Source organism: Neofelis nebulosa, chromosome 3 (assembly GCF_028018385.1).
Source record: "Neofelis nebulosa isolate mNeoNeb1 chromosome 3, mNeoNeb1.pri, whole genome shotgun sequence".
NCBI classification, from domain to species: Eukaryota; Metazoa; Chordata; class Mammalia; order Carnivora; family Felidae; genus Neofelis; species Neofelis nebulosa.
The window spans coordinates 199,081,717-199,097,531 of record NC_080784.1 but is presented as its reverse complement, the minus strand read 5'-3'; positions in this window follow the sequence as shown (position 1 = coordinate 199,097,531).

Below are 15,815 nucleotides of genomic sequence, written 5' to 3'. Positions count from 1 at the left end.
TGCCAGAAAAAAAAAAAAAGTGCTTCTAGCTTCATGCTTCATTTTCAGAGCAATGACTATGGAAAGATTGACTTCTCCTAATTTCTCCCCGAATGCAATGAATGTAGATGCTCTAAGGAATGGGACTGGATTCATTCTTATTGAAATCAGGGAACATACTGAAGGATTTTGCCAGCTACCTGGTGTTGACACGGACTCAAAAGAAGTGGCTAGGGAGAAAAAAAAGCATGTCACTGATGCCTTCGTTGGAGAAATGTGGCGGCAAGGCCGGGCCAAGTGTGCAGAGGGATGAAGCGATGCCCCCAGCACAGACGTGTTCGACAAGGACATCGTGCACCTGCCCAAGCATCTCCACTGCCTTCATCTGCAAATGGCAGGCTTCTTCCTCTTGCAACTTCCTTCTTGTAAATCTGTGGCTCTACAGGCAAACTGGGTCCCTGTGCCCACCCACCGCTACACTGCACTTCCTCAAATTATTCAAACAAAAAAATTTTTTTTTGAATGAGACATATTTCCCTGAACTGAGCCTTCTGCTTTTATGCCAGAATAAACCCTGTCTTACAATGATGAGCGCGATGGGAGCAGAATGTTTTGTCTAACGTAGTTAACCGTATGCATTAATAAATTCTGAGCGAAACAATGACTGCCTTCACATTCCAGGATTTTTGAAAGCATTTACTTAGGATATTCTCTGTATAAGCCAGAAAATTGAGTCTTTTAATCGACTTCTTAAAAAGTCTTTTATTTTCTTCTAGTGGAATGGTTACTGTGTATGATGACGAGGGAACTGCTGTTTATTATCTACATTGTTCCATGAATTTGATAGACATCTTATTTGGGGGGGATTTTTTTAACTTCATTTTTAAGAGCAGTTTTAGGTTGGCAATGCATTGAGAGGAAGATGTAGAGATTTCTTGTATATGCTGTGTCCCTGCATGCACAGAGCCTCTGCCTTTATCAGCATGTCTCACCAGAGTGGCACGTCCATTGTCAAGGATGGGCCAACATTGACGATCATCACCCAGCGTCCATAGTTTCCATCGGGGTCCACTCTTGGTGGCGTTACATTCTATGGGGTTTTTTTTTGACAAATGTCTAATGACATGTATTCCTCATAACATCGTGCAGAGGATTTTCCCTGCCTTACAAATCTTCTGTGCTCTGCCTATTCATCTCTCTACTCCCACCGTTGGCATCCAGTGATCTTTTTTTGTCTCCATAGTTTTGCCTGTTCCAAACCACCATAGAGATGGAATTATACACTACAGAACCTTCTCAGATTGGCTTCTCTCACTTAGTAATGTGCACTTAAGGTTCCTCCACGTCTTTTCATTACTTTACAGCTCATTTTTCTTTATTTCTGAATAACAGTCCATTGTCTGGATGGACCACAGTTTACCCATTCGCCCACTGAAGGACATCGTGGTTGCTTCCAAGTTTGGATAACGATGAATAAAGCTTCTATAAACATCTGTGTGCAGGTTTTTGTGTAACATGAGTTTTCAGCTCCTTTGAGTATACACCAGGGAGCACAACTGATTGTTTGGCAGTTTCCTGTAAAGCCAAACATACTGTTTAGTGTTGTAGGAAACTACCAAAGTATCTTCCAGAATGGCTGTACCCTTTTGCATCCCCACCTGTTGCTCCAATTCTCAACAGCATTTGGTGTTGTCAGTGCTCTAGATTTGGGGCATTCTAATAGATGTGTGGCGAATGGTACCTCCCTGTTGTTTTCACTTGCATTTTTCTGATAATAGAGAATGTGGAACATCTTTTTCTTTTTACATGCTTATTTGATATCTATATGTATCTATATAGATCTATATATAGATCTATATATCTATAGATACCTATATCTCTATCTCTATCTCTATCTCTATACATTATATATATATCGAAACACATACACACACACGCACGCACATGCACACCCCCGTACACATTTTTCCCCCTTTGGTGAAGTGTCTGGTATGGTCTTTGGTCCATTTAAAATTTTTTTAATGTTTATTAATTTATTTTTCAAGAGAGAGAGAAAGAGCAAGCCGGGGAGGGGCAAGCTGGGGAGGGGCAGAGAGAAAGGGAGAAAGAAATCCCAATCAGGCTCTATGCTGTCAGTGCAGACCCCATCGCGGTGCTCAAACTCACAAACCATGAGATCGTGACCTGAGCCAAAACCAACAGTCAGAGGCTTAACTGACTGAGCCACCCAGGCACTCTTTTGGCCCATGTTTAGTCAGGATGACCAATATCTCATGTTAATCACTACAACAGATAGGTCACATACTAAGATCCGCATTTTATAGCCTGGAAATTCAGGTGAAGGGTGGTTAAGAAATATCTTCTGATTGCTCACAGTCAGGATTAAAATTCCTTCCTGAGGTCTGACACCCATGCTCAGTGGCTTCAAATGGGTTGTCTTCTAGAATAGATACTGTGAATTATCAGAGACAATTAACACCAGTGCCTCTGTATTTTCCGACCCACCTCAACTCACTCCACTGCTGCTCGTTAATCATCCCTTGAATTCTCTCCATCTCCTGGCCCACTTGCCCCACAATTATTGAATTAATTCTGTCTGAGATGGGAAGTACTTATGTTTCTTCGATCACTCTTTCATGGGGACAAGTTCTAATATTATCACCACTCGCCTCCATGAGGCTGACTAGATTCAGGGCCTGTGTTCAAGTTGCTGCCCTTGAAAGTTAAGTCCCTACCTTTAACCCCCAACCTGGACACAGGGATCTTGTTATTTATTTATTTATTTATTTTTATTTTTTTTAACGTGTATTTATTTTTGAGACAGAGAGAGACAGAGCATGAACGGGGGAGGGTCAGAGAGAGGGAGACACAGAATCCGAAACAGGCTCCAGGCTCTGAGCTGTCAGCACAGAGCCCGACGCGGGGCTCGAACTCACGGGCTGTGAGATCATGCCCTGAACCGAAGTCTGCCGCTTAACCGACTGAGAAAAGGCAGGGAAGGAAATAAATGAAAGGTATATTCTCCAGCAGGTTACACCTGTGGACAAGCACTCAGCCTTGTCAGGAACCTTGGAACACAGTGTACTACGTGCCCCTGAGTCATCCTGCCCAGGGTAGAGGAGGTTGGACTTCTCATGCTTCCATTTCCACAGGTCAATGGTGGAGAGCCACTGTTAGGGACATACCTCTCAGTACTGTTGATCTACAGCAGAGGTCCATAAAAATCCCACAGGCAGAGAGTTCTAGACGTCTGTAGCAGGAGGCTGTTGGCAGGTTCTGGAATGATAAGTTCCAGGAGGAGGTGGGCAGGACACCAATAAGATCTGTTATAATTGTTGTTTTACAAACTCAACTAAAACCTCTGTTCTGGATATCCTGTCAGTTTGGGAAGACAGATAGACAAAAAGCTTGCCACCATAGAGGACAGACCTAAGTTTGAAACTCAGCTCTTCAATAAAGAACTCTGTAACCCTGGGACAATTAGTTGACGCCTTTGAGCCTCTGTGAGGGATAACAATAGTTATATCTTTAGGTGATTATTCCTTCTGTGTGATGGTGAGGGTCGTAAAGCACTTGTTCCAGACATTGAGTAGGCCTCTCCAGCAGTTTCTATTTCCAATCCGAAAAACACTCCTTTCCCCCAGGCGATCAATTGCAGAATAGCCCCACTCTTGTCCAGACAGACACCTTATCCCATCCTCTTCTAAAAAGGAAGTATTTTTAACCTTCAACACCAGCAGAAAGCCACAGGTGAATACCTCAGTGGCATTTGTGCGACACAGATGTCACATCCTGACTCAGATTCCCCACTCTGGCGGAAGATCAGGAACCTCAAAGCTTTGCATTTCATGGCACAAATGATGGAAAAGACTGTTTCAGAAGTTCTTGAACCAGGAGATTGAATTAAGAGCTGAGTGGCAAAGGAGTGGACAGGGATGGGTGATGGGCTAAAGAAATGTTTAGGTCAGTAAACAAGAGAAGGAAATCTGGAGGTGCCGGGTGGCTCAGTTGGTTAAGCCTCCGACTTCAGCTCAGGTCATGATCTCCCGGTTCACAAGTTCAAGCCCCGCATCGGGCTCGGTGCTGACCGCTCAGAGCCCGGAGCCTGCTTCCGATTCTGTGTCTCCTTCTCTCTCTGCCCCTCCCCCACTCACACTCTGTCTCTCAAAAATGAATAAATGTTAACTTTTTTTTTTCTTAAAGTAGGAAATCTGAACTTCTCATTGAGACCAATAATAGGACACAAGTGTTTACAGCGTGTGATCAGGTGACTCGAGGCAGAAGGCTGACAAGGGGGAGCAGAACAATGCCCCTTGGCGGAGGGGCTCCTACTGCCTGGCTCATCCCTGTAATGTCCCACCATGTAGAATAGCACCTAGAGTGGAATGTAGTTCACACGGTTGTTGGATGGATAAATAAATGATTGAACCCTCTTAGAGTTTGCCCTCTTGAGATATTTTTAGAAAGACAACCATGCAAGAACGTGCCAGGAGCACAGCTACTACTTGCAAAAGCGGCAGGTGTTCTCTCAGACTTTTTCACCTTACCCACTATTGCCCTCTTAGACCACAGCAAATGGATCTTCTTATCGGTCCTTAAACAAATCCGACACTTCATTAACTCTGCCGGCACACCTTGTATTCCCACTGCCGGAGACTTTCCTCTCTTTAGATTATCCCAATCCTTTCAACAGAAGTGATATCTCTGTCCTATAACCCCCAACCTCCACCCCAAGTAGTTTCGTGTCTCCACAATGCCTTTAACCAGCCTCCTATCCTGAACACTCACATGCACATGCCTGGGGGAGAAAGGCGGTCCACTACGTCTCTAGTTGATGGATTTCTCATCCGTTGTCATCTTGGTGAAGCTAGTGTCCCCTCCATCAACTCCTCATAGAATTAATCTTGTCTGATGTGATACCCCTGTGGCTTTTTACATACACCTCTCTTAGGAGCACTTATTTCCTTGTTGTGTTTTTACTTTTGCTTTTTAATAATCACTGGAATCACGTGTATGTGTATATGTACTGAAAATATAAAATGCAATCCATGGAGGCAACGATCATCTTTAGAACTGAAAATGAATCACGTCAAAGAAGATCTAAATAAATGGAGAGATTTTCCGTGTACCTGGATAGGAACAGTCAATATGGTCAGGATGTCTGGTTTTCCCAATTTGATCTACAGGTCAACTTATTTTGTGGATATCAACAAACTGCTTCTAATGTTTATATGAAGGGACAAGAGACCCAGAAGAGCCAATCCTATACTGAAGGAGAAAGACAAAGTCAGAAGACACACTACCCAACGTCAAGACTTCTGTAAAGCTACAGTGATCAAAACAATGTGTTATTGGCTTATAGATCAATGAAACAGGATAGGATAGAGAGAAAATAGACTCAGGCAAGTATAGTCAACTGATTATTGACAAGGGAGCAAAGGCAATTTTATAGACAAAGGATTGTCTTTTGAACAAATGGGTTGGGGGGAGAATGCGAGGGATAGGTGGAACACAGGGAATTCTTAAAGTAGTGAAACTATTATATGTGCTACTGAAATCATAGATGTATGTAATTATATATTTATCAAAATCCATACAATGTACATCCCAAAAAGTGATCGTCTCGTCAACTATAACAAATATATTTTGCAAAATGCTGATAAATAGGAAAAACCGAAGGTATCCGTGGTGAGGGGTATATAAGAACTCTCTGCACCTTCTGTTCAATTTTTCTGCAAATGTAAAGCTGCCTCGAGAAAATTCTATAAAAAAAATAAAAAGCAACTACCATATTCACCAAAATAAATTTCTTAAACAAACCAATCGAGCATGGTTTCATGGACTGACGTTTGAATGAATTAGTCATACACATTCTTGAAAAATTTACATTGTATATTTCATATCGTTTGTAAAAGTCTTCCATGTTTAGGAAAGCAAAAAAGCAATGTATAAAATACTACTACCCTGACATAAGTACCATTAAGTTTGGTAAATATTTAAGAAACGAATATTATGTATTTCTTTGTCCGCTATTCGTTTGTGACATTTGATTGGTTATGATCTTGTCTTACTGGAGTGTGGGAATCCTGAAACCAAGGACTGTGTTTCTCCCAACATCCATTTCATAGGACCCTGCGTGACATCCCTGACGGAACCTGTGATTTTAGTCAATTCCTTCGTTACTCATCAGGGCAAGCATCTATGCTTACTTCTTCTGCCTCCTTGTAGTCCCACGTGTGTGCCTAGGATCAAGTGAGTAAAATGGAAGCGGTTGGATGAGCGGAAAGCTGTGCGACCCCAAATGGCCACAAGTGGAAGCAATGAAATAGAAAGAATGAGTCAAGTCAAGTCTGATCCCAGCCACTGCCCCCTCTCTGTGACAGCAGGCTGGCGAGCTGACTCCTCTGAGACTTCATCTTCTCTTCTGTAAAATGGGTGGTTATTAAAGCAGACACATCATCCTCTTCACGTCGGGTGGCTCTTAATTCTTTGTCTCAGTTCCATTCTCTGAGCTGACTCAAGAGCTAAATCGTGCAGCTGGACTCTTGCCAAAGCAGTTAAATAGATTTATTTTGACTCTGCATTTTTAGTTTAAGCTGCTCTTTCTGACCGAACAAGCCCCAGAGTTGAAGGCTTGCTATTTATATACAACGTGACTCTTTTTTTTTTTTTTTTTTGGCAAAGACACTATTTTTAGCTTTAGCTAAATCACGAAGATTTTATGTCTGTTAAAATAAATTCATGTGGCAGAGATTTTTTGACTTACAAGTGGGATGCAAAATCATTTCCCGAAGAGTAAAAGCTTGCACTTTTAATTTTTCCTGAAGTAGTTTAAGAAAATGTAGATAACCAGGTCATCTACTAGAATGTCAGAGCTAAGAAGGACTTAGGAAATGATCTGGTTCACCTCCTCTACTTAAGGATGTGGAAATTGAGTACCAGAGAGAAGCAATGTTCAAGGTCACATGGTTACCTAATATCAGAACTGAGATCAACAGCAAAGTGCCCTAGTCAGTTTCATCAATCAATCAATCAATCAATGAAACTGACCGAATATAACTACTCCTAAGATATCATTGATAAGTCATGGGTAAATGTGTAAATTCTTTGTCCTGGTGAGGGGAGGTTTCTTAAAATTCAAACCTCTGAATCTGCATCATTTTCCTAAGTATATAACTTTAAAGTAGGTGTAAGTTAAGCACATCTAAGTAGGGTGTTTCTTTGAAATTTCGTTTCCATGTGGACAGAGAAGTAATCGTTCCAACCATGTTGGGTATTTCTTTCTGTATAGACATTCTCTGTTCTTCTAAGTAAATACTAGACTCGGGTTTCTGCTTAGATTATGGAAGGCATATAGACCAGTCTGGACCTCAACACAGTCACAAATATCCTCTCTCATGCCATCTCCCTCTCTACATTCATTTTTTTTCTTTTTTCTCTTTTAATTTTTTTTAATGTTTTTATTTACTTTTGAGGGAGAGAGAGAGAGACAAAGCACCAGAAGGGGAGGGGCAGAGAGAGAGGCAGACACAGAATCCGAAGCAGGCTCCAGGCTCTGAGCTGTCAGTCAGCACAGAGCCCGACGCTGGGCCCGAACTCGTGAACTGCCAGATCGTGACCTGAGCTGAAGTCGGACGCTTAACCGACTGAGCCACCCAGGCTCCCCTATATTCATTGTTTTTTGGTTTTTTGTGTGTTTTATTTTTTTCTTCACATCTCTGGTCAGTGAAGCATTTTACCATTGTGTGAAGGGTGAGTTCAAAGATGTAAGATTGAGCTTAGTGGGGAGGAAGCTACTCTAGTCTTTTTTTTTTTTTTTTTTTTGAGAGAGAGAGAGAGAGAGAGAGAGAGAGAGAGAGAGAGAGAGAGAGATGAAGCGTGAAGGGGGCAGCAGCAGAGAGAGAGGGAGACACAGAATCCAGAATCCAAAACTGGCTCCAGGCTCTGAGCTGTCAGCACAGAGACCAACATGGGGCTCGTACTCACAAGAGTCAAGATCATGACCTGCGCCAAAGTCCACCGCCCAACTAATTGAGCCACCCAGGTGCTCTGAAGTTACCCTAGTCTTAAACTAGACAAGACTGAGTCTCTACATGGTTTATCTAAGCTCCCTTGAATCTACCTGTTGCTTGAGACAAAGACCCAGCTACTAGTAAAGTGTGACCCTGCCTTTTATTTGCCCTCTTATTCTCCCTGATGGCCTGCAGAGAGAAGTGGCTGACCAAGGCAGGATATCAGTATCCCTGGATCCCCTGGGCTAACTACCTCCACTGTCTTAACAGCATCTCCTAACCTTACATCCATCGATGGGATCTTCAAGAAGGTGCACCTATCACATACCACACACTACTTGAACCGTGTTAGATACATTCTTTCTAACCCTCGAAAACACTGCACAAAAATAAAATCTGAGATCAAAGAATGACATTCTAGATCTCTAGAATGTTCTCTTCTTACTTCCTAACATTAATGGGTATAAACCAAGGCTGGCATAAAACCAAATGATAAATTGGGTTGATCATTCAACCGACACCACCGACAACCCTAACAACACACCTTAAAGATCGCATTACAGTAGTCCTTCTTTATTCGTGATTTCACTTTCCATGGTTTCGGTTACCCCTGGTCAGCTGTGGTCTGGAAGAAGATAATACTCCTTCTGAAATGCCATGAGAAGGTCAATAGTAGCCTAATGCTATGTGACAATGCCTTCATCACTAACCTCCTTTCATCTCACACGTAGGCATCTTATCATCTCACATCGTAATCATAAGAAGAGTGAGGATAGTATAATAAGGTATTTTGAGAGAAAGAGAGACCATATTTATAGAGCTTTTATTATAGTGTATTGTTATAATTCTTCTATTTTACTAGTCATCATTATTGGTAATCTCTTACTGTGTGAATTTATAAATTAAACTTTATCATAGGTATTCATATATAGGAAAAAAAACTCACCATATATATAAGGTTTGGTATTATCCATGGTTTCAGGTGTCCACTGGGGTCCTGGAATGTATCTATCTCCCATGGGTAAAGGGGGACATCCGTACCTGTTTTATGGTTGTAGAAATTGAGTCTCATGGAAATTGTATGAGACGCTCAGAGTCCGACAGTTTAGTTGTGACATAATGGAATCTAAAACTCAGGGACTGCAATTTCAGATATAACTCTTCCCATAACAGCAAGACTATATTTGGCTTGAGAAATGATTGATGTTCCCTTTGAGAAAATGCTTTTTAAAGATACACACATTTGTTCATGGGCGTGCCTGAAGTTCTGGGCATGCACTACAAATAGAATAATCAAGTAGCGCCACAATGAGCCAACTCAGGAGTAACAAAGAATTTATTAAGATTCTCCATCCTGACCTTGCCATGGCCGGGAATAAACAGTAGCTTTTCTTAGAGACCGCTGAAAAAAATCAGAAGGAGAGGCTGTGAGGTGTCATGAATTCCAAAGCCTTCTCAACCAGATGGGAAGTTCATGAACAAGGTAAACAGAGGAAGCCTAGTGGTTGTCAATGCATGTGATTTAAGAAGGTACCAGCTACTGTCAATAGGAGTGATTTGTTCAAAACTAGTCACTTTAAAATCAGTGGAATCAACACTATTTGTTCAACCTTCAGTGTCATTGCCATCTGTTCTGCGTTGTGAAAAAAAAAAAAAAAAACTCTATTAAGTAAAAGACCCAGGAAAAATGTCACCTCTGTAAAAACTTTACATGTGCCCTAGTTAGTCTTTTACACATCTTGACATGGTAATGCATATTATTATGTATTTTAAGTATGATAATGAGCTTATTCATTTGGCTTTTATCAAGAAAGCAGGCCCACTATGAGTAACATGGAAGATAACTAAAAGAATTTCTTATAGAGATAAGCCACAGGTAACTGCGGGAGCTGGTGAAGAAGTCTAAGGAAGGCTCTGACCTCAGCATCTGGCAATAGACCAAACGTCACTGAAGGTTAGCTAGGCCTGCAGTCAGGAAAAATCTAGAAGTAAAATTGAGGACAATGAGGACAAACTGGGACCCACATCTATCACTCCAACCTCAGCAATATAGGACACCTGGAGAAGCTGATGTCCTTCACCATGAGGCTGGAGGCTCACCCAGTCTAAGACATGGAGAAGCCACTGGAGGGAACACAGGGTCTAGGAACAAGAATCTGGGAGTATGTGCCTAACTGGATTTCAGAGTTGCTATGGACGGGTGACGTCCACGTGTACTCTGTCTTCCTTCTTGTTCTAAAGGAGCATGAGTAGATGTTATTCTGGAACGGCTTCGCCATTGTGTGTGAGAGTGGGCGTGGGGTCAGATAAGTTGTCTCTTTCGTTTAAAAGTCTTTAGATTGTAAAACTTAAATGTATTTTGTTTCCACACTTTCAGTGGAATTAAAAACATTTCTTATAAAATATAATCTATAGTGTACAACATGATGACCATAGTTAATAACATTGCAGTTAATAGATCATATGTCATCTACAATAATGTAGTTAATAATGTTATATACTTGAAAGTTGCTGAGAGTAGGCCTTAAGCATTCTCACCAGAAAAACAAAAATTGCTTATCTGTGTGAGGTGATGGTGTGTTAATTATCTTGGTCTTCATAACCACTCTCAATGGCTGTGTATATATATATATGTTATATACATATACATATATGTATTATGATGATTTATATATATACATAATTATGATGATTTATATATACATATATAAATATATATAAACATATATACATATATATACACATATATATGTATATGTATAGACAATATATGTATAGACAATATATGTATATGTATAGACAATATATATAAACATATATGTATATGTATATACAATATATGTATATGTATATACAATATATATAATATATATGTATATATACATGTATATATGTATTCTATATGTATATATGTACATATATATGTATATATATAAACAATATATGTATACGTATATACAATATATATAAACATATATGTATATGTATATACAATATATATAATATATATATGCATATATATGTATATATACATGTATATATATGTATTCTATATGTATATATGTACATATATATGTATATATATAAACAATATATGTATATGTATATACAATATATATACACATATATATACATAATCATAATGCATACATATCATCATACATATATATATATACATATATATCATCATACATATATATACATCCCATATATACATCTTATATATATGATATATATACATCTTATATATATCATATATATATACACATCATCATACATATATATATATACACACACACACACACATATATAAATCATCATATTGTAAACTCTAAATGTATACAATTAATTATATTTGTCAATTATTCCTCAATAAAGTTTGGGAGGGAAATTCTGTAATTCATAAAAGTAATGTGACCTTGGGTGCCTGGGTGGCTTGATAGGTTAAAAAAAAAAAAAGTATTTAGACTGAACGAATCCAGAAACCAAGGATCTGTATTTAAGGTGCCACTCTCAAGGAGCCTACTGAATTGGAAAGATAGATTTGGGCCTTGAGGCTGAGCCTAATTCCATGATGTGATAAGATTTTTGCGGGATCTTATATTTTAAATGAAGTATTTTAAATTTAAGAGTGATTTCCACAATTGAGGCTGGGTGCCAGAATGCATAGGTGTTTTAAAAAGACCTTGCCATTCTTTGATGCTTCTCCCATTGACTCTTTCTCTTGCACTAGGCTCTGTGACTTCCTTTCTGATAGATTACAGGAACAGGGACACTTTGCCAGTTTTAGGTCCAGGCTGTAAGAAATTGGCCACTTCCACTCCCTGCTTTTGGGATGGCTGCTCTTGGAATGTAGGTACCATCTTGTGAGGAAGCCCAGGACACATAGCAAGGCCATGTTTGGGTGTTCTAGCACTGACATTCAGTCACTCTTCATTCACTGACATTACTGGTAGGAAGAAAAGCTAAAGAAAATACCTGTAGACTTCCTTTGGAATCTCTCTTGTGCTATAGAGATGTTAGTTTCCATTACCGTATTTTCCCTAAGACACCCGGCTCTATGCTCTTAGCTATCTTTTGTACCTTCCTGGGGAAATGCCAGTCACTGTTTTTCATTGGGGCTGGAGAGAGTTGGTTGGGGCTGTCTCAGGCCCTCTTGGCCTTGGTGTCCACACCATCAGCTTCACTCGGTGACTCATGCTGTGCTATTTTCAAATACTGTTCCTTCCCGATCCTACTATCTAAATGAGCTGTCACCACCTTCTTCCATAGACTCTGCTTCATTTTCATTGCAGTACTTACCACAGTCAAATTATCTTGTTCCCTTGTATCATCATTCCCTCATAATTATCTGTCAGCCCCTTTATGACATCAATTTGTTTATTTTCTGATTTGTTTAGCAGTATCTATCTCCTCAACATTTAGGAATGCACTCATCAAATAGTCTGAATTTCGTACACATTGGGCAGATTGAATGAATGAAATGCACAATATTAATTCACTTTATGTGGGAAGGCAACTGTGCTGCTGTCTGTCTGGTGTGACCACTATTGTGTTCAGAATCTGGACCAGAAATATTACTTCTATATCATTCAGCAAAGTACAGACAGTAATTAAAATATGTACGATTTTATGAAGGCATTTACAGAGATTGAGATTGCGTGAACTATTTAGTGAGAACTATATACTGTGCCTTTACCTTGAGTGTAGTCATGCAGAGCACAAATTGCATAGTATCTTCTAGAAACCCAATATTCCCTCGCATATTCTTCCTCGGCTCACTGTGGCTTTGGGAATTGCATTCACACAATACACACACCTCAGCCTTCTCTACCCTCGAGACAGTCGCCTGCTTATTCCAGAGCCCTTGATTATACTGTTTACAGAAAATGTCCCATTCCGCTTATTTCGTGGTTATAGTTCACCTGACAAGAGTGTGATTTGTGAGCGTGTGTCTGCAGAAGTAGCTCACGGATGTGGTCTTTGCCACCTGGTCAATACGTAGTAGTGATCAATCCTGAGGGGTTCTCACTTCCTGGGCATTGATTCTCTTTGGGGTTGGGAATGAGGTTCAAGGGCCGCTCTTTCTTTTATTGGTCGCACGCTTGCCAAATCGAGTTGAAGGTGAAAGTAGATTGCCTTTTGCAGAGAAACTGAGCTGTCGTGGCATCATGTAATGCTTTCAAAAACTCTTTCTGGCCAAGGCAGATCAGGATCTTACTTAGAATTCATTTCAGCACCACTAGTATGGAGGCACGAAAGCCCCAACATTCATTACATGCTCCCTGAACCTAACAAGTCTTTTCTGAAGGACACAGAAGAACAGTGACAAGGGGGAGTTTCAGGGTCATCTGTAAATCAGTTGTTCTAAAAAGCTGGATTCCTAAAGACTGGGCAGAGGCTGAGCTTCATAAGATGGGGAGAAAATCCCCTTACTGTCTTTCCTCAGGTAGACGACCCCTCAGGTGGATGACCCAGTGCGAAATCAAACATTGAAGGTTTTCTTATTTCAAGGGACTGGGTTGGAGGGGCAACGACTTAAACAGATTATACACTACTTCCACAGAGTCAGAGAATGTGAAGAACATTGTTTTGTAGATATTCTGTGTGCCATTTTTCCTCCCCTCTGTCCCTAATTTAATCCGGCAGCACTCTGCGAAGGTGTGGTGAGAGAGAAAGCGGGAGAGTTTGTTTGGGCTGCCTTGCCAAGCCATTTGAATGCCTTCTTATAAATTTTTTTTTTCAACGTTTTTAATTTATTTTTGGGACAGAGAGAGACAGAGCATGAACGGGGGAGGGGCAGAGAGAGAGGGAGACACAGAATCGGAAACAGGCTCCAGGCTCCGAGCCATCAGCCCAGAGCCTGACGCGGGGCTCGAACTCACGGACCGCGAGATCGTGACCTGGCTGAAGTCGGACGCTTAACCGACTGCGCCACCCAGGCGCCCCTGAATGCCTTCTTAAGGACCGTGAATGCCGACTTGAAGGGTAACTGGAAGATGCTGACAGGTTTAGGCAGTAAATTACTTTGTCAAATTTACAATTTAAAAGCTACCTCTGGCTGCAGTGTGGGGGGATGAATTGGAGTACGCTGAGACCATACGCAAGAAGATTTCAGAACCCGCTGCTACTGTCTCTAAGAACCAGAATAAGTGAAGCAGGGGATAGGGATCCTGCGGAGAGGGCATGGAGGGAGATCAGGTTCTGGAGAGACCTCCTCTTAGCGGTGGCTTCTGAGCAGAGCCTGGTGCCTCTCTAGGTCTGGGCTCTGATTAGTATGCCCCCACTCCCACTCCACCCACCCAAGCTCTAAACAGCCCAAGGTGGGGAAAAACATGGAAGGAGTCCACCTGATCATACCTACCTTTGATAGAATGAAAAGGAAAATCACCTGACTCTTCACACGGCCAGAGGAACTCAGTTCAGATGTTTGCTGACTCTTTATCTTCAGTTCGCTAGTAAGACACCGTATGTAAGGGAAACACATGCACACCTTCCATCTCAACACTCAAGCCCTTTCATTAACTTACGTTGTAAGTTAATTATGGAAACTGCTGGCAAGATGGTTGGAGCCAAGTTTGGCTCTGACTTCTCTTGGCAATTCCTAGATTCAACTCTACCCTTCTGGGATCCCGCATCAACTTTCCCCTAATTGTCACTGGGAGTCTGCAACAGAATGGGACAAGGGCAGGGAAGGAACTGAGTCAAGTTTCTCAGGGAAGCTGAAACGCGGATGGCATTTACCGAGCTGGAATTTGGCTCAGAGATGGGGTTGGGGTGTGTGTGATCCAAAGGTGGCAAGTGCTGAGTCACAGGATTCTGAATAATGACTGGAAGGTTCAGCCCAAAGTGTGCAAATTCAGTCACAAGCAAGGGCTTTCAAAACTCCGACTTCTCAACACCGTGGTCTTACATAATACATATATTTGACTTACATGTTTCAGGTTATGCGCCCTGGCAAATAATGGTGTTACAAGAACGATGATGTTGGTAATAATGAAAACGAAAGAAGGAGGGGGATAAAAAAAATAAAGGAGGGAGATGGAATCACAATAAACAGGGAACAGGTGATTCTACCCCCATTTCTCTGCTCCCCCGAATATTTCCATGATTGCGTGTGATGCTGGAGGTAGGGATGTGCTGTTGGAGTCTGAATCTTATATTTAATATTCATATTTTTCTTACCACACGTTCTGTAGAAGCAAGTCAGCCACGTGTTCGGTGCTCAAGGAAGGAAGAAAAGCAATCTGTCCTGTCCATATACTGGAGAAAAAGCAGGATGTGCTCATTGAATGAGAAATTCTTAGTCCTTCAACGTAACACCTTACTGAAGGATTGTGGAGGATGATTTGGACTTAATTTTAATATTAAGCCTGGACTTCAGAACTGACTGTGATTAAGACCAGATGAATGGCCTTCTGTATGTCCATGGCAAACCTTTGGGGTAGGCTTCATGTCAGTATTACGATGGATTGTCGTGAGGTAGAATTATTATTTTCATTATGCAGATGAGAATAATGAGACTTGGGGAATTAGCTACCAGCCAATTAGTAACCAGGCCCATGACTAAAATTTCATGGAGGCACTTTTCACCTCCCGTCTGAAGACGCTGCTCTGAAATTTTCCTTCTTGCTCTTGGAGATTTCATGCTCAACTTGCATGGGTTATGCTCAGGTTACTGTCTTCCAAAGGCATGCTGTTCCCAGGAAGACCGGTCTATAAAGTCATGCATGCTGACTCTTCACGAAATGTCTATTGAATTGTTCTCAGCCAGAAGCCTAAGCCCTTATTTCAGAAACCAATTCCAAGAAGTCAAGAAGTCAA